At 35.0% G+C, this 26,805-nt stretch overlaps 1 long non-coding RNA gene across 2 annotated transcripts in view; it reads right to left on the bottom strand.

The window, feature by feature from the left end:
• Positions 1–2,232: 2,232 nt before the first annotated feature.
• LOC123288713 (uncharacterized) overlaps positions 2,233–26,805 on the bottom strand; it is a 74,974-nt gene continuing 50,401 nt past the window's right edge. For both annotated transcript variants that reach the window (XR_006532222.2, XR_011506865.1), the window contains 2 exons: positions 5,475–5,514; positions 2,233–3,139 (listed from right to left, as the gene is read on the bottom strand). This is a non-coding gene — a long non-coding RNA (uncharacterized lncRNA). The remainder of the gene's footprint in view (positions 3,140–5,474; positions 5,515–26,805) is intronic.

The following is a 26,805-nucleotide window of genomic DNA, read 5'->3' as shown; positions in this document are numbered from 1 at the left end:
GTGTTCCAGTGTATTTTTGTATAAATTGAAAATAAAGTATAAAGTATTGTATACCAAAAGCATAAAGTTTGATGATCTAGTAAATGACTGCAAAAAAATGAGTCAGAAAAACCTTATGCCTGATGAATACATCACATATTTAACATATTATTACTTATTATATTATAACATTATGAGACCAAAATATTAATGTCGTACAATTTTGAAGTTTATGTTTTTACTCATGTATCTCAATTCCTCCTCTTATATTTTATAAGTAATGAAATATTTTTAAGGAAAAAGCTTTCTATTATAGTACTTTTAATAGTAATTTCTTCCTGCCTTTTGACGAAGGGCCTCCACATTTTAAACATCATTCATTTGCACTGGGGTTCTGCAAATTTTACAGCTGATCTTGCTTATGCCCCATGAATCCAAGCAGTTTCCAAGTTATACTTCTAGAACACCTGGCTTCAAAAACCTCTCTCTGTTTCTCTTTCCACTATGTTATCACTCCATCACACAGATGATTGTGATAGTTGCCTAAATATTTCCCTAGATGCCAATCTCTTGCTTCTATTAATCACACTTTTTTCTAAATCATATCCCCGATCTTCTTATTTCCCTGACCCAAAGTTTATTAGTTTCCCTTTGCTCACTGAATAAATCAGAATCTTTTGCATAATTACCTGACATCCTCCATGACCCGATTTCATTTGGCCTTGGAAATTCTTTCTCCCACTATTTCTCTTCAGAAAACCCAGGGTCCAGTCAATCAGAGCAGCTGTTGTTCTCAAGCTCACCAGTCTTTTCCCACTTCCAATTCCTGCTACTAAGTTCTGCATGTTACATGTACTAAAAAGTTGAGGGAATAAATGCACGGATGAATAAGTAAGAAAATACCGTGAAAATATGAAGAGAATCATTTTCAGTATGCTTAAATTACCTCCAAAAAAAGTAAAGAAAGTTAACCCAACTTTGAAACAAGGGTTTACCAAGCACAGAACAGGGAGTCTTTTTAATAAGCAATTATCACAAAAGGTAACAAGATCAAAGTTTAGTGAACTGAACCACTTTTACTGAGTGATTGGGTTGGTTTTTTATTATATATTTTAAGCCTAACATCTTCTATTTTGCAGTCCCAAATTTAGACTAGGATAACATTCATTTAAATATGCCAGCTAAAATGCTTGTTTACCAAACCGTAATCACCTCTATCTAGTACTTTTCATTTATCACTTCTGTGTAGTAAGTTCAAAATCTATATCATTAATGTTGGCCATCCTGCTGGATTCTAGTCTGTGGGTTTCAACTGCCTTTCTCACTACTCTGCATTGCTTCAAACCTAAAAGAGTAATAAAGAAAAAGTCCTGAGAATTTAAAGAGAGTTGATGTAATCAAGAGCTATTTATGGAGAAACGATGTTTGGTCTGAGACTTAAAGACTGGGGGAGAGTTTGACAAGGACAGACGAAAGGGAAGAACATGAGCTAGCAACTAAGATTTGTCATGGTCTTGTATATGGCCAATGGTCCAGTCTTCTTCGATGGTTAAGATGCTTGGAAAAACAAATACAGAAGGTCTCTGACTTATGATGGTTAGAATTAATGATTTTTTGACTTTACAATGGTGTGAAAGCAATAGCCATTCAGTAGAAACTGTACTTTGAATTTTGAATTTTGATCTTTTCCAGGCTGGCAATATGTGGTTTGATCCTCTTTCCTGATGCTGGCAGTGGCAGTGAGCCGCACCTCCCAGTCAGCCAGGTGACCACAAGGGTAAACAACCGATACACTTACAACCATTCTGTTTCCATATGGCCACTCTGTTTTTCACCTTTGGTACAGTATTCAATAAATTACATGAGATATTCAACACTTTATTATAAAATAGGCTTTGTGTTAGATGATTTTGCCCAGTTGTAGGCTAGTGTAAGCGTTCTGAGCATGTTTAAGGTAGGCTAGGCTAAGCTATGATGTTTGGTAGGTTAGGTGTATTAAATGCATTTTCAACTCATGATAATTTCAAGTTACAATGGGTTTATTGGGATGTATCCTCATCGTAAGTTGAGGAAGATCTGCAGAAGGCATACATCATAGAATAACTTACACGCTGTGGTTTAGAGTCTGTATTTCGTCTGTATTCATAGTAAGACTTGGAAAGACTTGAGCATAGTGATGCCATAATCGGAAAGATTTTTATAAAGAAATATTCTGACACCAATATATAGGATGAATTGGACAGTGAGAGACATGGAGCACATGTGTATTTATTAATTGTTTCTTTAATTTTCAAAACCCTGTTATTACTTTGAAATTCACCACCAATTTCCTACTAAACCACCACAGAAGGCATCATTTTGAAGCGACAGCTTTACCAGAAGGCTTGTCATTTTGCTCAGTAATGCAGCATAATATAAACTCAGAATGAATAACTTTGATTAGAACATTAAATCAGTGATAGGAAAACATCTAGTCAACCCAGTGATTTCCCAAATAGAACAAATGGGTTTTCAGAAAAAAAGACTTCTGGATCTAATTTATTTAGTTTCTTATAATCTCCAAATGATAAGTCGTTTGCATTAAAACCTACCATAATCTATTCAACATAGTTGTAATAACACTACCTGCAGAAAATGAGAGAATGTAGAATACAGAACAAGGAAGATATCCAGCAGTGAAGGTAAACAAGCCAAGAGCAGTAGGAGAGAGCACAGTCCAACTAAGCCACAGAGTTTATATTTCAGCCTCTTCCTTCCAACTTGAGGGTAATTTTATCAGTTAGTGTTTGATCTGGAAAAGAGAATCCACTCTGGGTGTTTCAAGCAATAAGAGATTTATTACAGGTGGTTTCAAAGCTTTTAAAAGAACCAGAGTTGTAACACATAGGCAAGGCCAACAATAAGTCCTAGTTTTGACCAACTTTCAAGGAATCAGGAAGTTGCCATGTTGCCAGGTACAGATCTGAAGGAAATGCTGAATGGTCACAGCTGTGTGCACCACCATTCAGTGGAAGCTGCTGAAAAATCTCAGGCCAGGTAGGAGCAAGCTTTAGTCTGTCATTACTGAAAGAGATAGTGGTTTCTGCTTCTCTTCTGCCTTCCCGATCTCCTGCATGTGCTTGTTAAGAGTAATGTAAATGGTGTTCTCAGGCTCCCGTCCCTGCAATATTAGAGAGAGCATAAAGGGGCACGTGGTGAGTGATGGTTTAAGAAAATGATCTATACATACCTATCCTCCAAAATCAGACTGGTGAGTAAGGATGATCTTTGACTGCAGTGCATGGTATATGATAGTGTTTCAGTGTTATTCATCAAACTAGAGAATCTAGCTGATAGCAATGTCTATTTTAGAGCAATACAGAAAGAAGACACATAGTGGAAAAGAGTTGCCCTGAAACGTCTTCTTTACCCAAGCTCACAGGAACAAACCAGAAGTTTTATGGTTTAACATGGAATTTCACAAAGGTTGAGAATCCATCTCTCAATAAAATAAGAGCAGGTAGAAATGGGCTTACATTAAGCTACTCTATCCAGATGATTGTGTATTTATTCAACAAATATTTACTGAGCATCTTGTGTGTCACAGGCATAATGGATAATGTGATTTTAATGGGCAAATAATTTAGACGTAGTATTATTTACTTGTCATTTTTCTATTTTTAGACATTTAGAGAGCTTTCATTTATCCTCTATTATAAATAAAACTCTAGCAAACAACATTGCCTGTAAATCTTTTTCTTTCTGATGATTACTTAAGGCCTCGGCAGATGGTTATTTGATTGAAAGGAACAAAAATTTCCTCAAGTAAAAACATAATGGCAAATAAATGAGACATAATCCCTTTTCCCTTAGAGCTGTCAGATTAGCCTTTGAATTGTCACTCCTCCCGTCCACGTTTATCTAGGGCATCTGCAGCCTTGATACATTCCTTTCCTGTAGTATTTGGGACTTCATCAGTTATACACTTTTTTCCTCATTTTTGCATTTTCCCGCATTTCAGCATTTTCCTTTCCATTCACCTCCCCCCATCTTATAAACAAGGTCAAGTTTTTCCATTTTAAAATAACAATCCCTCCTTAGATCTTATGACCTCATATACATCCTATTTATTCTCTCCTCTCCTCTTAGGCTAAGCCTAAATTCTCCTGCTCACAGTCCCCACTTCCTCATTTCCCACTCACTCTATAATCCATAGAAATCTACTACGAATATTCAATATTCCAGCTTAACTGCATTGGTAAAGGTCATACATGGCTTCAGTAATCTCAGACCCAATAAGCACTTTTCAATCACTGTCCTTCTGGACCTCTTTGCTGTATTTGCCACAGTCAACTGGCTATATTGTAACACTCTATTCTTGTAAATGATGAAATCTTTTCTGGTCTCCTTATTTTTCTTGGATCATTTCTTCTCAGTCCTTATATGGGCTCTTCCTTTACTGTCTTCTTAAAATTGGCCTTTCTCCTTGGCCTCATTCACTGTACCCATACATCACCTAATATGATCTAGACTGGCTTCAGTGAGTTAACATACACCATAAAATTGTAAGGCAGGGAGAAGGATCATAGCTTTCATTATTGTCTCAAAGCAATTCATCAACAACTGTTTAAAATCTGCTGAATGCTATTCTATGAATTATCTATCAGTTATTCTTATCTTGTGACATTTCCAAAATCCAACTCAAGTCTACTCTGAGATCTAGTTTCAATTTATACTGCTCACTTTTCCAGGAATTCATTTTCTCAGTCCCTTTTACCTTTTAATTCTTGATCACCTTTCATGACCGAGTTAAGTATCATCCTCTCCAAGAAATCTTTTTCTGAGTATCCATGTTATTCTAACTATCTCCTTGCTGGTAACACATCATGAGTTTAATAGTCTCAAAAAGTAAAAAAAAAATGTACTGTATAATGATGGATCACCTTTCTTGCTTGCTTGCTTTTGTCCTTCCTTCCTTCCTTCTTTCTTCCTTTCTCTCTTTTTCCCTTTCTAGCACTGCTGGATTCAACCTCATGACCAGCATTAAGTAACATAGCTGCATACACTACATACTTACGTAAAATATTAAAGTAAAAACAAATGGTAATTTTTGTGTGCTGCCATACCACTCTGTTGTGGAACTTCATGGCAATTACCTGTTAATATGTCAACCTTCCATACTGGCCAGTATTTCATGTGAAGGCTGGGTCAGTGTCCTAGTCATCATTAAAGTTCCAGTGATCAGTGTATATTATTTAATGAAGAAATGAAGCCTGACTTATTTTTCTCTTTTATTATATTTTTCAAATTGTGCAGAGAACCTTTGTTATATTATATGGTGTTAGTTGCACTATTGTCTGTTTTAGAATGATATCAGGTTGTTACATTTTTTATTCAAAAGAAATAACTAGTTTGTTTCAGCTATGACATATAAAGAGTTCGAAAAGTATCTCCTTGTCACTATAACAAGAAAAAAATTGAACAAACTGAAAATCAATGACTTTTCTTGGACTCACCAGGGGATTGAGTTCACAGGACAAACTGTCACTCCAAAATCTGGAAAGATAAACAAATACAGAGAGTCAAAGCTGAGTACAGAGAATCACAAATGAGATTGACTTATATAGAGCAGATGTTGCTGAAGCTATAACCTGATAGGAACACCTAAAGAGCAATTTTGATGAACGGCTGAAGACTGAGTGTGAACTAAGAATGAGAATTTCTATTGACATAGTCTTGGGGTTACCTCAAAGAACCCACCCAGATTCTCATAGTGAAGATCCAAGAATAATACCCTCATGTTTCTTGCAGGGGGAGGAAAAAGTAACTATTTCAAAATATACATTGTATTTTCTACAACAAAGGCTTATTCTTCAAGGCAAAAGACCTTGCCAGATTCTTATCCAGCCTGAGGGAAGGGCGATTTTCCACTTTAGTAGCCTTTGGCCTTCCTGTCTCACTTGAGAAGAGAAACAAAAAGGTTAAGAAACACATGGGAAGGTCACAGTCTGGGGACACAGGATGACGAAAAGACTGTATTAACTTAATCATTACATTATATAAGGTTTCCTTCCCTCACACCTTACAACCAGGTCAACAGGGCTCCAGTATAATAATGGTAGACTACAATGGAAAGAGCTGCAAGGTACAGACTCTACTTAAGAATGAGTTCTTAGGGAGACCAAAGGACCATGGAGTAGTCAAAAAGAAGTAAATAGGGGAACTGAAGTCTCTAGGACTTACAGTTAGAGCAATCATTAAATACATCTTGAATGCTAGAAAAATTAACATAAAACCTGAGAATAAAGGCCTATTTACCTCATTTTCTATTACCTAATACATCATTTCTAGCTTTCAACATAAATTACAAAAGACTGAGGGCAGCCTGGTGGTGTAGTGGTTGTTTGCACACTCTGCTTTGGTAGCACAGGGTCCGTGGGTTCAGATCCCAGGCATGGACCTACACACCACTCATCAAGCCATGCTGTGGCAGCATCCCACATGCAAAGTGGAGGAAGGTTGGCAATAGATGTTAGCTCAGGGCCAACCTTCTTCACCAAAAAAATTTTTAAAAGCATGACAAAAGATAAGTAAAAAATGAACCTGAAGAGAAAAAGCAAGACAGTGCCAGTTTCAGATATGACACAAAATTTGGAATTAATAGATACAGAACTGAAAATCCTATTATCAATAAGTTAAGGGCTCTAATGAAAAGTAGGCAAAAGCAAGCAAAGATGGATAAAGTAAGTAGAGAGATGGATACTTTAATAAAGAATCAAATGAAATGCTAATAATCAAATACATTTTAACAGAAATGAAGAATGCCTTTGGGGGCGGAGGGGAAGAATACCTTTGTTGGATTCAAAGACCAGACACGGTTAAGAAAGGAAATGTGAGTTTGAATATATCTCAATAGAAACATCCCAAAATGAAATACAAAGAGAAAAAAATAGCAAAAATATCAGAAGAAAATGTCCATCAATTATGGGACAAAATTTGCAGAGTGTAACATATGCATAATATGATTAATAGAAGAAGAAAGAAAAGAACAAAAGAACTTTGAAGTAATAATAGCTGAGAATCTTCCAAAATTAATTACAGATGTCAAATCAAAAATCCAGAAGGCACAGATAAGAAAACAGGATGAATACGAAAACAATTCCACATAGGCAAATCACATTCAAATTGCAGAACATCGAAGACAAAAAGAAAATCTTGAGAGTAGACAGAGAAAAAAGCAACCTTACTTACAGAGGAAAAGAATGTAAGTTATAGCAGACTTCTCATCAGAAACCATACAAACAGGAAGAAAGTGCATTGAAATATTTACAGTAGTGAAAGAAAAAAAAAAACAAAAACAATCTAGAATTCTATATGCAGTGAAACTATCCTTGAGAAGTTTCTCTGACTAATAAAAAACTGAAGGAATTTGTTGTAGTAGACCTGCCCTGCAAGAAAAGTTAAAAGTTTTTTAGGGGGAATAGAAGTTATATAGGTCAAAAACTAATACCTATATAAAGAAAGAATATCAAAAAGAAATAAATGAAAATAAGTTAATTCTTTTATATTTCTTATTCTTAATCTAAGAAACAATTCTTTGTTCAAATAAATACTAGTAAAAATATATTGGGTGATTGTAGCTCATGGGTAACTTAAATGAATGACAGCAATGTTACAAGGGATGGGAGGAAAGAATTGGGAATACTCTTTTATAAGTCACCAGCACTCCTTGTGGAGTGGTATAGTATTATCTGAAGTGGACGTAGATTATTTGTAAATACATATTAAAAACTCTGGGAAAACCATTAAATTTTTAAAAAAATAAATATAATTAATATGCTAAGAAGGAGAGAAAATGGCATGATATGAAACATTTAATTAAACCAGAGAAAGTAGAAAAACTAGGGATGATAAAAAAGAAGTAAAGAAAAAGTGTAACAAATAGACAACAGTTACAAATATGATAGCTATTAATCCAACTATATCAATAGTCATCTTAAATGTGAATAGACTAAATAAACTTATTCAAAGGCAGAAATTGTGAGAGTGGATAAAAAACAAGACCCAATTATATGTTGTATACAAGAAATTCACTTTAAATATAAAGACACAGGTTAAAAGTAAAAGTATTGACAAAACTGTGTCATGTTAACACTAATCAAAAGAAAGCTGAAGTAGTTATATTAATTTCAGACAAAACAGAATTCAGGGCAAGGAGAATTATCAGGGATAAAAAAGGGCATTACATAATGGTAAAAGGGTCAATTCTGTAAGAAAAAAAACCCTTAACATGTATATACCTAACTACAGAACATAAAATGCATGAGGCAAAACTGATAGAACTGCAAGGAGAAATAGACAAACCCTGTTTTATAGTTAGAGACTTCAACCTGACTCTTAGTAACTGATACATCCAACAGGCAGAAAATCGGTAAGAATATAGTTGAAGTGAACAGTACCATCAGCTAACTGGATGTAATTAACATTTATAGAATGATTCATCCAACAGTGGTAGAAAACATATTCTTTCAAGCTGACATGGAATATTCACCATGATAGAACATATTGTCAGCCATAACACACTTTAGCAAGAATAGAAATCATACAAAGTATGTTCTTAGACAACAATTAATTAAATCAGAAAATAGAAACAGAAGAATTGCTGAAAAAACCTTCCAATATTTGGGGATTAAACAGCACACTTCTAAATAACACATTGGTCAATGCAAAAGTCTCAAGAGAAGTTTTAAAAATGTTTTGAACTAAATGACAATGAATATACGACAATCAAATTTTGTGGGATGTAGCAAAAGCGGTACTTAGAAGGAAATTTATAGCATTAAATACATATATTATAAAAGAAGAAAGATCTAATCAATAATTTAAGCTTCCACCTAGGAAACTAGAGAAAGAAGAACAATTTAATCCTAAAGCAAAAGGAAAAAATAATTAGAGTATAGGTCAATGAAATTTAAAGCAGACAATCAATAAAGAAAATCAATGAAGTAAACAGGTGAAAACATCAATAAAATTGATGAACTGCTAACCAGGTTAATGAAGCCAAAAAGAGAGAAGACACAAATTACTAATGTTGAAAATGAAAGAGGAGTCATCAATACTGATTTCTTAGACATTAAAAGGACAATAAAAGATTATTATGAACAACTCTTTGACAACAAAATTGATAATTTATTTGAAATGGACCAATTCCTTGATAATACAAACTACCAAAACTCACACATGGGAGAAATAGATCATCTGAATAGGCTTGTATCCATTAAACAAATTGATCAAGAATTAATAATCTTGCAAAATGGAAAGCATCAACTCCAGGTGGGTTATAGATATTTTCCCTGTAAGAATCTTTGCCACAGTTTCCCCACAAGGGGTTTCATTACACATTGGCTGTAAAGGCAATTTTGTGTTAAAAGATAAAATGACTAGTTGATTGACAGTTTTGGTTTCATCTGGTTATAAATGGTTTCCATTTGCTTCATGTGGTTTTCATTTGGTTCATGTGTTTTTCATTTGGTTACAAATATGCATCTCAGTATTTGGATGAGACTGATACCTCTCTTAACGAAGGAAGACATTTTAGTGAAAAAAAAAAAAGCGGAATCCAGGACAGGGAGATGAATCAACAAGGAAAGAAATAACAACAAAACATGTATAATACTAGGAAGGAAAGACTTGGAAGACCAGTGCTTAGCTAAAAATCCACAAAATAAAATCAGTTCTTTGTGCCTTATTCTCATGGACCTACACACATTTAAATATTCAAGGGCTTGTATTCAAGCATTTTGTATTTTTATTTTTTGCAGTAAAGTTTTTTTAATTTTGTTATCCATTTTTCATGCTTCATCATGAAACCCATTTGTAACCAAATGAAACCAAAACTGTCAACGAGTTATTTTTATCTTTTATGGCAAAATTGCCTTATGGCCAAGTAGTTGCGTGGTGAAAATGTTTGCAGTGAAATTGCCTGCATTGAAACTGCTTGGGCAACGATACTGAAGGCAAAACCAGTGGCGATGCCCCAGATGGTTTCACTGGTGAATTCTCCCAACAATTTAAAGAAGAAATGGTAAGAATTCTGCACAGTCTTCCAGAAAAGAAGACTTTCTTCCTAACTCATTCAATGAGGCCAATATTACCCTAATGTTAAAATCAGATAAAGACATTCAAGAAAAGAAAGATCAACATATCTCGTGAACATACATGTAAAATACTTCAACAAAATATTGGCATATAAAATGTATCATACAGGGTACATAAAATCAATTATCAATACCTATGAAACACCTCAGTTATCCATAGTAAAAAGATCAGGTTAATGTTTTAATTCATAAGAAAAATTAAAGTTTCATTGTATTCAACAATTTTAATCACGTATGCCCAACATATTGTTCACTATTTATGGCAGAGAACTCAAGGCCCTCACATATATTTAATATTCCATAAATGTTATTTACATGGTTCTTGAGGAAGCACAATTCAACCACTCTGATTTTACTTACTCTAAGTAAGTAGAGAACTTGATGAGAAGTTGATGTGCTCTGAAATCTAAAATCCAAAGCAGGATATAGAAAAAAATGATACACAAATTGGACAAATTCCCTCTATAAACTGAGAATTGGTAATACTAATTATAAAATACATATTTTTAGGCTGCATATATCAAACCTATTTGTCTCAAAGTAGCAGATTATAATAAGTAATCCATCTGCTTCTTTGCACTCAATCCATTTAATTGTTATGGGTGTCCCAAAAGCAGAGTAAGTGTTAGCATAATGCAGTTCATTTGTAAAAATGGTTAATAGTTTAAGGATTTTTAAAATGGACTGTTCATGGAAATGTAATAAAATATTGGGAAACAATGACACGCTTTCCTGATTGCTGACTCTTTCAGTTGCCCTCTTTTTAACTCAAACTACTTGCTGCAGATAAATTCATAACTCACATCTTTTCTTTCTTCTTCAATCTTATCTTTAATTGCTTAAAGTTGCATCTGAAGCTATGATGCAAAGAGGCATCTACTGACCTTGACAACCCCACATAACTTAAAGGAGTGAAGTATCAGTTTTTTTCCTAGCTATCTGGTCTATTTACTCATCAAAATGTCAGAGAGCCAATGGCTGCTTTTAGGACACTTGTATCTTAGATTATATATTTGTCTTCATCACTGTAGCCAATTCATTGGGAATGCCTAATATCTTTACCTGACTGTATTAAGGCAGCTTTGAAATAAAGAATGCATTTTTAAAAGATTAAACGTAATAGTGACTTCTGGTTTTTATTAGATATTTTGATTGCATTGTGTCATTTTATATGCCTTCAAAATAAGCCTTCATTTGTCAAGGAAATATTAAAATGCATATTTTGTTTTTTGGTTAATGATAAAATACATTTGAACACACTCAAATAGTTTGAGGAAAAAATATCTTAGTGGAAAGAATAAAAATCATGTCTATTTCAGACAAATTTATTTGAATTTAATGAAAAAAATCTTAATAGAAAGTATAGAAATCATAATGACTCTTTCATATCAAATTTATTTGAATTAAACATGATAAGCTAAGCCAACCCTTTTAACAAGCGTTAGAAAATGGGATTTTAATGACATTAGTACCTTTAGTTGCAGCTGAATTCGTTTTTCTGTCTCTCTCTCTCTCAAGTTCTGGGCTAAAGTTTGCGGATGTACAGTCTTGGGAGGCCATCTGTCTATTTGGGTGGAGAATGCCTGGAACTGTCTGTAGAGGTGTTGTTTTCATAGGGTTCTGCTATAATCAGAGTTAAATTTTTCTTTCAGAATCAATAGACATCTTAGAACTGTCCATCAACCACTTGGGATGATGACCCTCTGGAAATTCTTTAAGGGACCTCCAATCCTTAAGTGGCTCTGTCTATAAGTCTTGGTTTGTTTCTTCATAGGAACATTAGCCACTGTTGTTATTCTAATATTTAATCCTGTTAAGATTTTCTTTATTCTATATAGGCTAATTTAATATTTAATCTCAGAGGAATTCATGTGTGTATATTTTATCACATCATCTTTCTAGTAACTTAATTTTCACTCAAATTCTCTTTAAATTTTAATGAGATGCCTAGGGCATAGTTTCAGAAAAGAAAATGCATATAATGTTTTAGACTAATTGCCCTGTTTTCCTCTCAGAAGGTAGGAGGGCAGATATTATGGTAACCATAACCTATTATTAACTCCTTCAGGGCAGATTCTGGATTTCATTCACTATTATATTCCCAGAACCTTTGTACAGTGCATGTCATACTTAGTGCTCATTAAATTTGTTTTAATTAATTGAGCCCTCCTATCAAGGAATCACCAAGACGACAGCAATGAAAGGCAGCAATATATGTCCTACTTGGAGGGAAAACTCAACATGCATAGAGGTGAGCATTGGTCCGATTTCCCTTTGTGACCAAAAAAACGGTTCAGGAATAGCACAGTTTTAGATTCAGATATTGAATATGGATAGTTGGCAATTTTATTCACAAAATAGTTAACAAAATAATCAAAACCAACATTAATTTGTATGCGATACAAAAGACACCACATGCATAGTTTACATCTGTGAGTGAACAGCTGTTCAGCTGCAATAATGATAGGAGATTTGCATATGGTCCTTCATTCTCTCAAGGTAATTTGTAGTTCAATTATGAATCAATGAACACAGTATATCCAGTCATTTGACAGAGGCGGGAATATGCTAAATTAATAGAATAAGAGAGTTAACCAAAAGACCAAGGTCATGTATATGGCTATATAAAATCAGATATAAATTTATTCCAGGGGAAAAGGATAGTCATTTTATAGATACATTAATACATTCAAGCCATTAGGGACCTATAAGAATAAAATCCTACTTCCTAAAGTTCAGTCATTTGAGTAACACATCTGCATTTTGTTCTTATTGAAATGTATGTCTATGCATATATACTACTATCAGGAATTATTAACATTTTGTAATTTTGCTGTATATTTTTTATGAAAGAAATTAAAACACTGGCATAGATGTCGCTTTTGTCTTCTCAGTCCCAGTTGCTTCACATTATCCCCAAGCAATCCCTATCGTGGGGCCCACACGGTGGCACAGCGGTTAAGTTCATGCTCTCTGCTTTAGCAACCTGGGGTTCACCTGGTTGGGATCCTGAGCGTGGACCTATGCACTGCTTATCATACCATGCTGTGGCAGGCGTCCCACATATAAAATAGACGAAGATGAGCTCAGATGTTAGCTCAGGGCCAATCTTCCTCAGCAAAAAGAGGAGGGTTGGCAGCTATGTTAGCTCAGGGTTAATATTCTCAAAAAAAAAAAAAAAAAGTAACCCCTTTGGTGAAGGTAGTAACCTGTGAGCCACTCATATGGACACATATAGACATAGGTTATTAATTGTATCCATTCTCCTATGTGTAGACATAACTTGTTCTCACTTTTTTATTTCAAGAACTGCTGTAATGAATAGTCCATAAATGTCTTTTGGTACAAATGGGCAGCCATTTTCAAACATACTAAACATTGACAGACTGTTCCAAAGTGGTTGTACCTCATCACCTCCCACCTGCAATGTATCAGATTTCCTTTTTCTCCATAATCTCAAGAAAATGTGGAGTTACCAAAGTCTTAAAAATATTTTTCTGTGTGTGCCAATCTGATTAGCATGCAATGGCATTTCACTGTTTTTTAGATTTTTATTTCTTCAATTATCAGTGATGCAAATATCTTTTAATTTACATATTAGCTATTGAATTTCCTTTTATTCTGAATTGCCTTTCCAAATCCTTTGATTATTTTTATATGTATTAGGTCATTTTTTTTCTTGATTGTTAATCAATTCTTGTCTATACTACATGTTGCAGATAGCTTTTCCCAGACTGTGACTTGTGTTTTCACTTGGTTTATGCCTTTTTATTTTTGGCAAAAGAAGTAGATGTATTTTGATATAGTCAAGATTAACTCTTTTTCTTTTGTGACTTGTATTTTTGGGTCCTTATCTAAAGAATCTTTCTCTACTCCAAGATCGTAAATATATCCCTCATTCTATTCCAACAGTTTAAAGTTTATTTTCACATTTAGGTCTTTCATCCAGTATAATTTTTGGTGTGAAATAAATTTCTACATATTTTTTCAAAGGAAAGTCAGTCATCTTATCACCATATATTGTATGGCTCATCCTCTGCAATAATTAAAATGTTCTGTCTGTCATACATCGAGTCCCTCATCTGCTGGCAGCTGTTTCTCGGCTCTCTAATCCTTTCCACTTTTAATTAAAACTACACTGATAAAATACTATATTAATTATTATAACTACATACTAATGCATTGGTGGGGCAAGTCTTTTATGCTTATTTTTTTTAAATGGAACTTTATGCCTTTACTCTTCTTTAGTCTTTAGAATTAGTTTCCTTGCTTTCATGAGACACCCTGCAGCAATGTCGATTTGAGGGTTTCATCAAGTATATAGATAATTTTGGTGAGAAGTAACATTTAAAAAATATTACTGCATCTTCCCATTTAGGAACTCATCTAGGTACTGGGAATGGAACTCAGTGGTGAAGAAAGAAAGACAAAGTCACTGTCCTGATGAAATTTTTAATCTAAAGGGAGGAGACCATCAACAAACAAGTAAACATCTAGAACATTGGGTGGCAAACAGTGCTTTGGAGACATAGAAAACCGAATAAGGGGGATATATCAAATGTACCAGGACAGAAGAGAGCAGCATTTTAGGTAAGAAAGTAATGATAATAGGATATTTGAATGCAGACCCAAGAAGTCAGGTGTGTTTTGGGGAAGGGTGTTTTAAATAGAGGGAACCACGAGTGTCAAGACTCTAAAGTGTAAACTCTCCTGGTGTGTTCAAGGAATAGCAGAGAGATTGGAGCAGAGTGAGTGAAGGATAGCTCAGGACCAGGGACAGTGTGGGCCAGACCTGGGATCCTATAGAACTCTGTTATGGACTCTGGCTTTATTCCAAATGAAAAAGGAAGGCAACGGTGAGTTTTGGACAGATATAGCTGTGTTGAAAAAAGATCCTTCTGGTCCGTCGGTGATGAGAATATATTGCAAAAGGAAAGAGATCAGCTGGGTGAAACTAGTGAAACCATCCAGGCGAGAAAAGATGGCCTCACTTTATGTCCTTCAATAACGATTTTTCAAAAATTCCAAACTGTTCTTCTGCAACTGCTGTTACATATTGTGCTTATAAACAAGATGTTTGTTTACTACATGTTCCTTATTTTGTTATTCCTGTTGTATGAAAATGCCCATAAGGTTTTTAAAAATGTTAACCTTGTAACCTACGAGACTACATCACTCTTTATTAGTTCTAATAATTTATAGAATTGTTCCTGGCTTTTTCAAGTAGACCATCATAGCTATTAGAACTAATGATAACAAAGGCTTAGTTATCTTAAGTACTTCCTTTCTTTTACTTTGACTTTTTATTTTGTAGGAGTAGTAATTTGTGGTTATTGTTTTTGGTGGTGGTTGTATTTTGTCTCTGCATTTCCTAGGTCCTCTCTTGATCATCACCCAAATGTGATATATGAAAGTTTCACTGATAATTTTGCAGTTTGTTGTGAATTTTTGATAATATCCTTGATTAGATTGAGGAGGGTGTATAGTCCCAATTTAATAAAAGTGAGCATCATAGGCAAATGTGGAATTTCTTCAAATACTGTTTGTACGCTTCGATGTGTTCATACGTTTTCCCCTGTCTTCTGCTATAACGAATATTTCATAGACTGGGTGGCTTAAACAACGTTTGTTTATCACAGTTACGGAGGCTGAAAGTCCAAGGTCAAGGTGATGGCAGATCTGGAGTCTGGTGAGTCTGCTTCTTGGTTTGCAGGCAGCCATCTTCTCATTGTACCCTCGCATGGTGCAGAGCAGAGCAGAGAGAGAAAGCTCTGGTGTCTCCTTTTATAAAGATGCTCATTCCATTCACTAAGGCTCCACCTTCTTGACCTAATTATCTCCCAAAGACCTTACCTCCTAATGCCATCACATTGGGGTGTAGGGTTTCAACGTATGAATTTTAAGGGGACACAAACATTCAGTCCATACCATTCTTTTCATTTGTTTTTATGGTGAATTGCAATTACATTCTTTTTCCCATAATGAGCCATCCTTATATTCCCAGGATAATCTATTTGGTTATGACACATACTTTTAATACACTGTTATATTTTATTTTCTAAAATTTTAGTCAATATATTTGTATTTATGTTAATAAGTTAGATTTGCCTTTGGTCATCTTTTCTTGTTTTGTCCTTATTTAGTTTTTATATCAAGTGCATTCTTCATAATGCTTCATGAAGTAAGCATGCATGCTTCATGCTTCATTAAATGGCTAGTTTGATTTGTTATTGTTTAATACGTGAAAGTGGTGTGCAAAAAGTAGAAATTTCTGTTCCCTTAAGTCTTGGCAATATTTTTTTCTCTGAAATTGTCTGGAATAAACAAAAATAAATAATTTTTACTATTCTAGAATTAAGAATTTCTATTCTTCAAAGACACAGTGAAGAGAGTGAAATAACAGGCCAAAGATTGAGATATTTGAAACATATAAAACTGATGAGGGCTAATATCCAGAAAGTATATAAAATACCTCTTCAAAATTAATATGAAAAAGACAATGTAATACAAGAGCATGCACTTAACAAAAGGGGAAATCCAAATAGTCACTAAACATATGGACAGTTGCTCAACCTTAATAATAATCAGGAAAATGCAAATTAACACCATAATGACACCACTATTCCCCATCAGGTTGAAAAATTTAAAAGTCTGGTAATACCAAAGTTTGGAGAGAAGCAAGACTTTTCAAACACTGCTTTTTGGAGCGTAAATTGCCACAACTATTTTGGCAAACAACTTGAAATTATGCATTCCAGTCTTAGATATTTAACTATGGATATATGCACCAGGAATAATGTAAAAGAACATTCATGTGAACTGAAGCAGCATTGTTCACAGAAGCCCCCAGACTGGAAACAAACCAAATTACTATCCATGGCATAATTCATAAATAAATTTTTGCATATTCCTATAATAGATGACTATACAGTTATAAAAATAAGTGAACTATAGCTACTTACAACCAAATGTTTGAATTTTAAATATGCAATATTGGGAGAAGAAGCCAAACAGAAAAGAATACATAGATTATAAATCTATTTAAATAAAATTCAAAAATGGCCTTAACTATTTTGTTCTGCCATCTATTCTTACTGTGTAACAAACTACCCCAAAACTTTATGGCATAAAATAAAAACTATTATATTATGCTTATTGATTCTATGAGATCAGGAATATGACTTCTCTATTTTCCATTACATCTGGGGCCTTGAGTAGGAAGACCTGCACGGCTTGGGTATCTCAAGTGGCTTGGAGCTGAACTCATCTGGAAGGTTCTTCCCTCATGGGGAAGATGAGTTCCCACCGGGGGTAAGATTAATGGAACTGGGTTCAGCTGGACTGTTGATCAGAGTGCCTACACGTGGTCTTTGCATGTTGATGGAACTTCTCACAGTATGAAGACTGGTTTTCTGAAAGGGGGTGTCTGGAGAGGGAGCAATTGAAAAGACTCAAGTGAAGACTGTTTGGCCTTGAAAGTCATATAGCATTACTTCTGCCATACTCCATTTGTCAAAGTATTCATAATCCTGCAGGAGCTACCAGATTTACACTTACATAGCTGTGTATATCTGGTAGCTCCTGCATACCAGGCCTTTTTTCTCACCTCTTATTTTCTTCTTCCTTCTTGTGTTCTGTTCCATTAATAGTGTCTCTTCATTTCATTTACCTTCCCTATGCCTTGGCTGATTTTGAGTCTGAAGTTCCAGCTTGTTTTACTGTTAAATGTTAATTTAAAAAACACTTTGTGGAGTTTTCAGTGTTTATATCTTCCCCTGCAGAAGATAAGTAACTTAACATGTTTTGACCACCCCTTTATGCTCTTACCTCTCAAATTCCATATTATTGTCATACACAAATTTAGTTCCGAGTTTCACAAACATAAAATTAGTGGTAGCATCTACAGTCCACGGTTCACTAGACTTACAGAGAAATATCTAGGTGTTTGTTATGATCTGTATCTTGTACTAAGTTCATTTTTCTTCGTTTTGAATAAATGCTGAGTATATTTTTTAATGATTCTTTCAGTGATGGTAAGAGTCATACTGATTGGAATTTCCCTTTGGATTTTTTTCTTTACATTGGTTCAAGTTTTAAGAATTTTACGTAAATATATTTAAAAAGGAAGCATTGTATCACATCCTTCTTCTTTGCCGTAGATAGGTGGTAACCTTAAAACTAATATAATGAAAGTAAAGTTGCTTTAAATTTTAGATTATTCTATTATCTAGTGAAACACTGAGATTTTTCTCTTAAAGAGGCATATTAGCAAGTGTTTAAAGCCAAAAATAACATCAAAAAAGGAGGCACAGGGGCCGGCCCGCTGGCCGAGCAGTTAAGTTCACGCGCTCCGCTCCAGTGGCCCAGTGTTTAGCCGGTTCGAATCCTGGGCGCCAACATGGCACCGCTCATCAAGCCACGCTGAGGTGGCATCCCACGTACCACAACTAGAAGCACCCACAACTAAGAATATACAACTATGCTCCGGGGGGCTTTGGGGAGAAAAAGGAAAAAAATAAAATGATTAAAAAAAGGGCACAGAAGTATATATGATTTAATACTATTTAGATAAGAAAAATGATATATATTTGAATGAACAGATAGTGGAAAAATTATAAACAAAACTAGTAATAATGGATGGAAAGCTGGCATCCATGGACTGAAGGTGGGCAGGGGTACAAGGGCAGATTAAGGCTTTTTTATTTAAGTTTGAATTTATGAAAAATATATATGTAACGTCTCTTCAGAATTACATTAAATTAAAAATAGGAGAAAGAAACTAGCATCAAAGTAAGACTGTCTATTGACCTAATAAGTAAGGAATGAAAAAGAACTGAACACTTAGTAACTTTTTTCTCACTATGTGATTCAAAGCAATTTAATGCTGTCTATACACCATCTAAAATTATCTCAGAGTCAGTGACGTGCATCCAATATTTCAGAAAATACTGTAGTGAGAAAAATCTATTCGGAATTAACATCATTTTGCTCAAATAATCAATGCTTCTCTGTAATTGGCTCACTTACAAGAAATATTCTCCATTGTCAGAATTTATCCCATTGAGAATACAATTATGCTGAAGATAGAGATGCATTCAAAAGATTTAGAAACCCCTAGCAAGACTCATGTAAGAGAAATACTAACCTCTCCTAAACTTTTTCGCTATAACTCTCACCATTTTATCCTAAATCTTGTGAAGTATATGATAAATGCAGAACAATTTCTCATGGAGTTTTTGGTTGAATTCATATCTAAAGAGGATTGAACTGGCTACAATCTAAGGACTGATAATAAAACATCCTAATCATCTTCATGAGATGAAATATCCTCTTTTCTTTTTTATTAAATGGATACAGCCATTTGATAAAAATTTGATTAAAAGCTTTGGAAGAATATTCCAGCTTGCTTTCTCTTAAAAATAAATCTACTTAACTCATTCTTACGTTGTCTTTAATTACTCTTATCTACTTTAGCAACTCTTATTTAAAATTTTCAATTTGCCTTCTCTTTCAACTTGACTTTCAGAAAGATTTTGCTACTGATGAGCACATTGTATGGTGAGATGTGGTCTGAAATAAGTCTCCTGACATTTGCTTTAATTAGACAAGCCAAAGCTAAAAGTCATGATGTAAAAAGCATCATTTGGGTGAGATTCATAAATCTAAAGGAAGCCACTTTGTACAAAATATGCCTTAGACCTGGGTCTGTTGACATCTAGTCCCATGCCTCAATTTTATATCTGTTCTTGCATTCATTGTTAATTGTTCGCAGACTCAAAGAACATTAGAATCTCAGAAACCATTTATTCTTGCCCTCTTATTTACAGACTCACAGACTTTACAATGTTTAAGTCGCTTACTCAAAATTACAGTGGGTCAGTGGCAGAAATGAGAAACTTTCACTATTCCCTATTAGATAAATTCCTGGGACACAAGCCATGCCCTGGCAGAGAACAGGCATCCTTTTGCAATGTTTCCAAATTGTGTTCTCCAAGCAGCTCTTTCCAACCTTTTTCACATTATGACACACAAAGAAAATGATAACATTTGTAGAATGCCCTGAGTTGTAGATAAAAGGCTGTTTTTACAGGTAACTGGCCTGAGGAACTCTGAGGGAGTAGGCACTGTCTTGACACACCTGTACTCAATTTACCAGCACATACAGGTAGGAATATCTGCTCTGACTGAGAGTGCTAAACTTCTGCACATCTTTTTCCACCATTCAGCCTCCTTAGGACGAGAACCCTCTGATCAGTACCCAAGGGGTTTGGAAGGGAGCAGAGGGAAAAAGAGGACCTATTTAGTTTGCTATACCAAGTAGTTCTGAGGCTGTTAAACGTCAAGCCATAAACACATTTCCTTTTTTCATCTTTTCCTCCTCACTTCCAAGAAACTTCATCAAACAAAGAATGACTCTCCATTCTATCCCTTCCACATACCAAGGCAGCTCTCTGGGGCTTCCTTTCCTTCAAGGAAGGAAATGTTTGGGGCTATGGAGAAGTAGAAAAGTGAACCATTAGAACTGCAGAAAAACAATGAAGATTTGGACTAATGTAAAAAATGATATGGAATGACTTCAGTATCATGGTGGAGTGAGCTCTCCCTGCTAAGATACAATGAAAAGTACACTCATATACCAATAGAAGACATTCACACAACACAAAAGACATCTGAGAGACCCATGCAGCCATATATCTGAAGGTGGAGGTGCTGGAACCCCAGAGGAAGTGGAAGGAGGTAAGGGGATCTCCTCTCCCTCCTCAATGGCAGTGACCAAGGGCACAGAACTGTGTGTAACTCTGAGAAGAAAGAGGGGAGGGGCCTCCACACAAATGCCTTTACTCTCCAAGTTCCCTCACAGGCCATGGGAAAGCCCCACACAGAGGTGACTAAACTATTGTGGGGGTGTCCTCATCAAGCTAGCACTCCAGGAGAGGACATAGTGAGAGCAGAAAGAGAATGCCTCCAGGATGGCACAGGTGAAAGAAAGCTCCCATGGCCCATCCAGCACTCCAGCTGCACCGGTTGGCCAGAGTGACCATACATATAGAAAAGTAGCAGCTCTGAGCAAGCTAGCTATGGATCATGGCAGGCTCGGAATATGTGGCTCTTGACCTCTACCCAGTGATGGCAGGTGGAAGCTGCAACCAGATACTATCACTATGCAGAGGCACAAACACATGCTGTAATACAGTATGAAAAAATATATTAAATCTCCAGGCCAGAAGGAAAATGACAAGCACCAAGAAATCAATCCTGAAGCCACAGAAATTTATAATCTAAATGGCAGAGAATTCAAAATAGCTATCATAAAAATCTCAATGAGTTACAAGAAAATATAGAATGAAATCAGGAACTTCTGCACAAAAGAGATTGAAACTATAAAGAAAAACCAATCAGTAATGTTGGAGATGAACAACACAATAAATGAGATAAAGAAAAATCTGCACTCCCTGAATAACACAGCTGATATTACGGAGGAGCGAAGAAGCAGTCAACGGACAGAAATATAAAAATGCTTCAAATTCTTCAGAGGAAGAGAGAGAACTAAGACTAAAAAGAAACGAAGAAATTCTCTGAGAAATATCTGACTCAATTAGGAAAATACAACATAAGGATTATAGGTATTCAAGAGTGAGAAGAGCAGAATGGAGCAGAAAGCTTGCTCAAAGAAATAATAGCCAAGAACTTGCCAAACCTGGGGAAGGAGTTGGAAATACAAGTGAAAGAAGTCAATAGATCTCCCAACTATATCAATGTAAAAAGACCTTCGCCAAGGCATATAGCAGAGAAGCTGGCAAAAGTCAACAACAAAGAAAAAATATTAAGGGCAGCAAGGCAGAAGAAAATAACTTACAAAGGAACCCCTATCAGTGTCGTGGTGGATTTCTCAGCAGAAACCTTACAGGCTAGGAGAGAGTGGAAGGATATATTCAAAATTCTGAAAGACCCAAATTTTCAGCCAAGAATAATACTCTATCCAGGGAAAATATCCTTCAGATATGATGGAGAAATAAAAACTTTCCAAGATAAACTAAAGCTAAGGGAGTTAATTGCCACAAGACCAACCCCCTGCCCCATGCTCAAGAAGGCCCTTATACCTGAAAAAAGAGAAAAGAGTACAAAGCCTTGAGCAAGGAGATAAATAGGTAGACAAAATCAGAAAATTGCAGCTACCTATCAGAACAGGCTAGCAAACACTTAATTATAACATTAAAGATAAAGGGAGGGGGAAACACCAAAAATAAATATGATCTCATCATTTTAACCACAAACTCACAAAACAAGACGGAATAAGTTATGATAATAATAACTTCAAAGAGGAAGAGAAAAGGGATAGTATCATCTTAGTCTGAGGAAATAACAGGTTATCAGAAAATGGACTATCTCATCTATGAGATTTTTTATGCAAACCTCATGGTAACCACTAAACAAATAATCATAATAGAAACACAAATGATAAATAAAGAGAAAACTAAGAACACCATCATAGAAAACTACCAAACTGAATTGGCAGTGTGAAATACACAGGATGAGAAACAAAGGGAATGCAGAAGAACTGGAAAATGACAAATAAAATGGCAGTATTAAGCCCTCATATATCAATAATAATTCCAAATGTAAATGGATTGAATTCTCCAATGAAAAGACACAGAGTGGCTGGATGTATTAAAAAATAAGAAACAACAATATGCTGCCTCCAGAAAACACATCTCACTCTAAAGACAGGCATAGGCTCAGAGTAAAGGGATAGAAGATGATACTTCAAGCTAATGGCAAAGAAAAGAAAGCAAGTGTTGCCATACTTATATTAGACGAAGTAGATTTCAAGATAAAACAGGTAAAGAGAGACAAAGAGGGGCAGTATATAATAATAAAAGGGACACTCCACCAAGAAGACACAACACTTATAAATATATATGCATCCAACACAGAAGCACCAAAGTACATAAAGTAACTGTTAACAAACCTAAAATGAGATATTAACAACAACACAATAATAGTAGGAGACCTTAACACCCCGCTTACATCAACGGATAGATCATCAAGACAGAAAGTCAACAAGGAAATAATGGATATAAAAGAAAAACTAGACCAGATGGAGTTAATTGATATATATAGAACAATCCATCCAAAAACAGCAGAATACACATTCTTGTCAAGTGTACATGGAACATTCTTAAGGATTGACCTTATGTTGGGAAACAAGGCAAGCTTCAATAAATTTAAGGAGACTGAAATCACATGAAGCATCTTTTCTGACCACAATGCTAAGAAACTAGAAATCAACTACAAGAAAAAAGCTGGGAAAGTGATGAAGATGTGGAGACTAAATAACACGCTACTGAACAACCATTGGGTCATTGAAGAAATTAAAGGAGAAATCAAAAAGTATATGGAGACAAATTAAAATGAAAATACACCATACTAACTCATATGGGATGCAGCAAAAGTGGTCCTAAGAGGGAAATTCATAGCAATACAGGCCCACCTTAGCAAACAAGAAAAATCTCAAACAGGAAATCTTAAACTACACCTAACAGAATTAGAAAAAGCAGAACAAAGCCCAAAGTCAGAAGAATGGAAATAATAAAAAACTGAGCAAAAATAAATGAAAGTGAAACAAAAAAAGAAAACAGTAGAAAGGATCAATGAAATAAAGATTTGATTCTTTAAGAAGATAAACAAAATTTACAGACACTTAGACAAATTCACTAAGAAAAAATGAAAGAAGTCTCAAATAAATAAAATTAGAAATGAAAGAAGAAATTACAATGGATACCACAGAAATACAAAGGACTATAAGAGAATACTATGAAAAACTGTATGCCAACAAATTGGACAATCTAGAAGAAATGCACAAATTCTTAGACTCAAATGACCTCCAAAAACTGAATCAAGAAGAAACAGAGAATGTGAATAGACCAATCACAAGTAAAAAGATTGAAACAGTAATCAAACATCTCCCAAAAAAATAAAAGTCAAGGACCAGATGGCTTCTCTGGTGAATTCTACCAAACATTCAAAGAAGATTTAATACTTGTCCTTCTCAAACTATTCCAAAAAATTGAGGAAGACAGAACCTTCCTAACACATTCTACGAGGCCAAGATCACCCTGATATCAAAGCCAGACAAGAACAACATAAAGAAAGAAAATTACAGGCCAATATCACTAATGAATATAGATGCAAAAATCCTCATCAAAATATTGGCAAACTGAATACAGCAATACACTAAAAAATCATACACCATGATCAAGTGGGATTTATACCTGGGACACAGGGATGAATCAACATCCACAAACCAATCAATGTGATACACCACATTAACAAAATGAGGACTAAAAACCACTTGATCATCTCAAGAGATGCAGAGAAAGCATTTGACAAGACCTGACATCCATTTATGACAAAAATTCTCAATAAAATGGGTGTAGAAGGAAAGTACCTCAGCATAATAAAGGTCACATATGACAAATCCACAGCCAACATCATATTCAATGGGGAAAAACTGAAAGCCATCACTCTGAGAATAGGAACAAGACAAGGGTGCTGACTCTTGGCACTCATATTCAACATAGTACTGGAGGTTTTGGCCAGAGCAATTAGGCAAGAACAAGAAATAAAGGAATCCAAATAGGCAATGAATAAAAGAAACGCTAGCTGTTCACAGATGACATGATTCTATATATAGAAAATTCTAAAGAATCCATCAGAAACCTATTCGAAATAATCACAACTACAGCAAACTTGCAGGGTACAAAATTAACTTACAAAATCTATTGCTTTTTTATACTCTAATAATGAAGTAACAGAAAGAGAACTGAAGAATACAATCCCATTTACAACTGCAGCAAAAAGAATAAAATATCTAATAAATTTAACCAAGGAGGTGAAAGAACTATACAATGAGAACATATGACATTATTGAAAGAAATCAGTGATGACATAAAGAAATTGAATGATACTCCATGCACATGGATTGGAAGAATAAACATAGATAAAATGTCCATACTACCTAAAGCAATCTATAGATTCAATGCAATCTCAATCAGAATCCCAATGACATTCTTTACAGAAATAGGACAGGAAGCCCTAAAATTCATATGGGGTGACAAAAGACCCCAAATATCTAAAGCAAACTTGAGAAAAAAGAACAAAGCTGGAGGATCACAATCCCTGACTTCTAAATATACTACAAAGCAATAGTAATCAAAACAGCACAGTATTGGTACAAAAACAGGCATACAGATACATGAAACAGAACTGAAAGCCCAGAAATAAAACCACACATCTGAGGACAGCAAATCTTTGACAAAGGAGCTAAGAACATACAATGGAGAAAGGAAAGTCTCTTCAAAAAATGGTATTGGGAAAACTGGACAGCCACATGCAAAAGAATGAAAGTAGACCATTATCTTTCATCATACACAAAAATTAACTCAAAAAGGATCAAAGGGTTGAAGGTAAGACTTGAAACCATCAAACTCCTAGAAGAAAATATAGGCAGTACGCTCCTTGACATCAGTCTTAGAAGGATCTTTTCAAATACCATGTCTACTTGGACAAGGGAAACAAAACAGAAAATAAACAAACAAGACTTCATCAGACTAAAGGCTTCTGCAAGGCAAGGGAAAGCAGAAACAAAATGAAAAGACAATCCACCAAATGGGAGAAAATATTTTGCATATCATATGTCCAAGACGGGGCTAATCTCTATAATACATACAGAACTCACACAACTCAACAACAAAAATCAACCTGATCAAAAAATGGGCAAAGGAGATGAACAGACATTTTTACAAAGAAGATATACAGACGGCCAATAGGCACATGAAAAGATGTTCAATAACACTAATCATGAGGGAAAGGCAAATCAAAACTATACTAAGACATCACCTTACATCTGTTCGAATGGCTATAATCACCAAGACAAAAAATAACAAACGTTGGAGAGGTTGTGGAGAAAAGAGAACCCTCATACACTGCTGGTGGGAATGCAAACTGGTGCAACAACCGTGGCAAACAGTACGGAGTTTTCTCAAAACCTAAAAATAGAAACACTATACAATCCAGCTATCCCACTGCTGCGTATTTATCCAAAGAACTTGAAATCAACAATTCAAAGAGACTTCTGCACCCCTATGTTCATTGTGGCATTATTCACAACAGCCAAGACATAGAAATAACTCCTGTGCCCAACATGATGATTGGATAAAGAAGATGTGGTGTATATACACAATGGAATACTATTCAGCCACAAAAAAAGACAAAATCGTTCCATTTGCAACAACATGGATACACCTTGAGGGTATTATGTTAAGCGAAATAAGCCAGACAGAGAAAGACAAACACTGTATTATTTCACTCATATGTGGAAGATAAACACACAGACAAATAGAACAGTTTAGTGCTCACCAAGGGAAGGGGGTTTGGGGGGTGGGCACAAGGTGTGAAGGGGTGCATTTATATGGTGACTGACACGTAACAATGTACTACTGAAATTTCACAATGTTATAAAGTGTTATGACCTCGCTAAAAAAAATTTACAAAAAAATGATAAAAATTAAAAATGACAAGATAAAAACAAAAACACTGCCATAGTAGACAGCTGACACTTGAGTCAATTCTTGTAGGTTGAACTGATTCTTAGGTGTGTTTTTCCAGACACTCTACTCAGATCTTTCTC

The sequence above is a fragment of the Equus asinus genome, chromosome 11, assembly GCF_041296235.1.
Source record: "Equus asinus isolate D_3611 breed Donkey chromosome 11, EquAss-T2T_v2, whole genome shotgun sequence".
Taxonomy (NCBI): domain Eukaryota; kingdom Metazoa; phylum Chordata; class Mammalia; order Perissodactyla; family Equidae; genus Equus; species Equus asinus.
The sequence above is the reverse complement of the archived record's forward strand: the minus strand, read 5'-3'. Positions and strand labels throughout refer to the sequence as shown.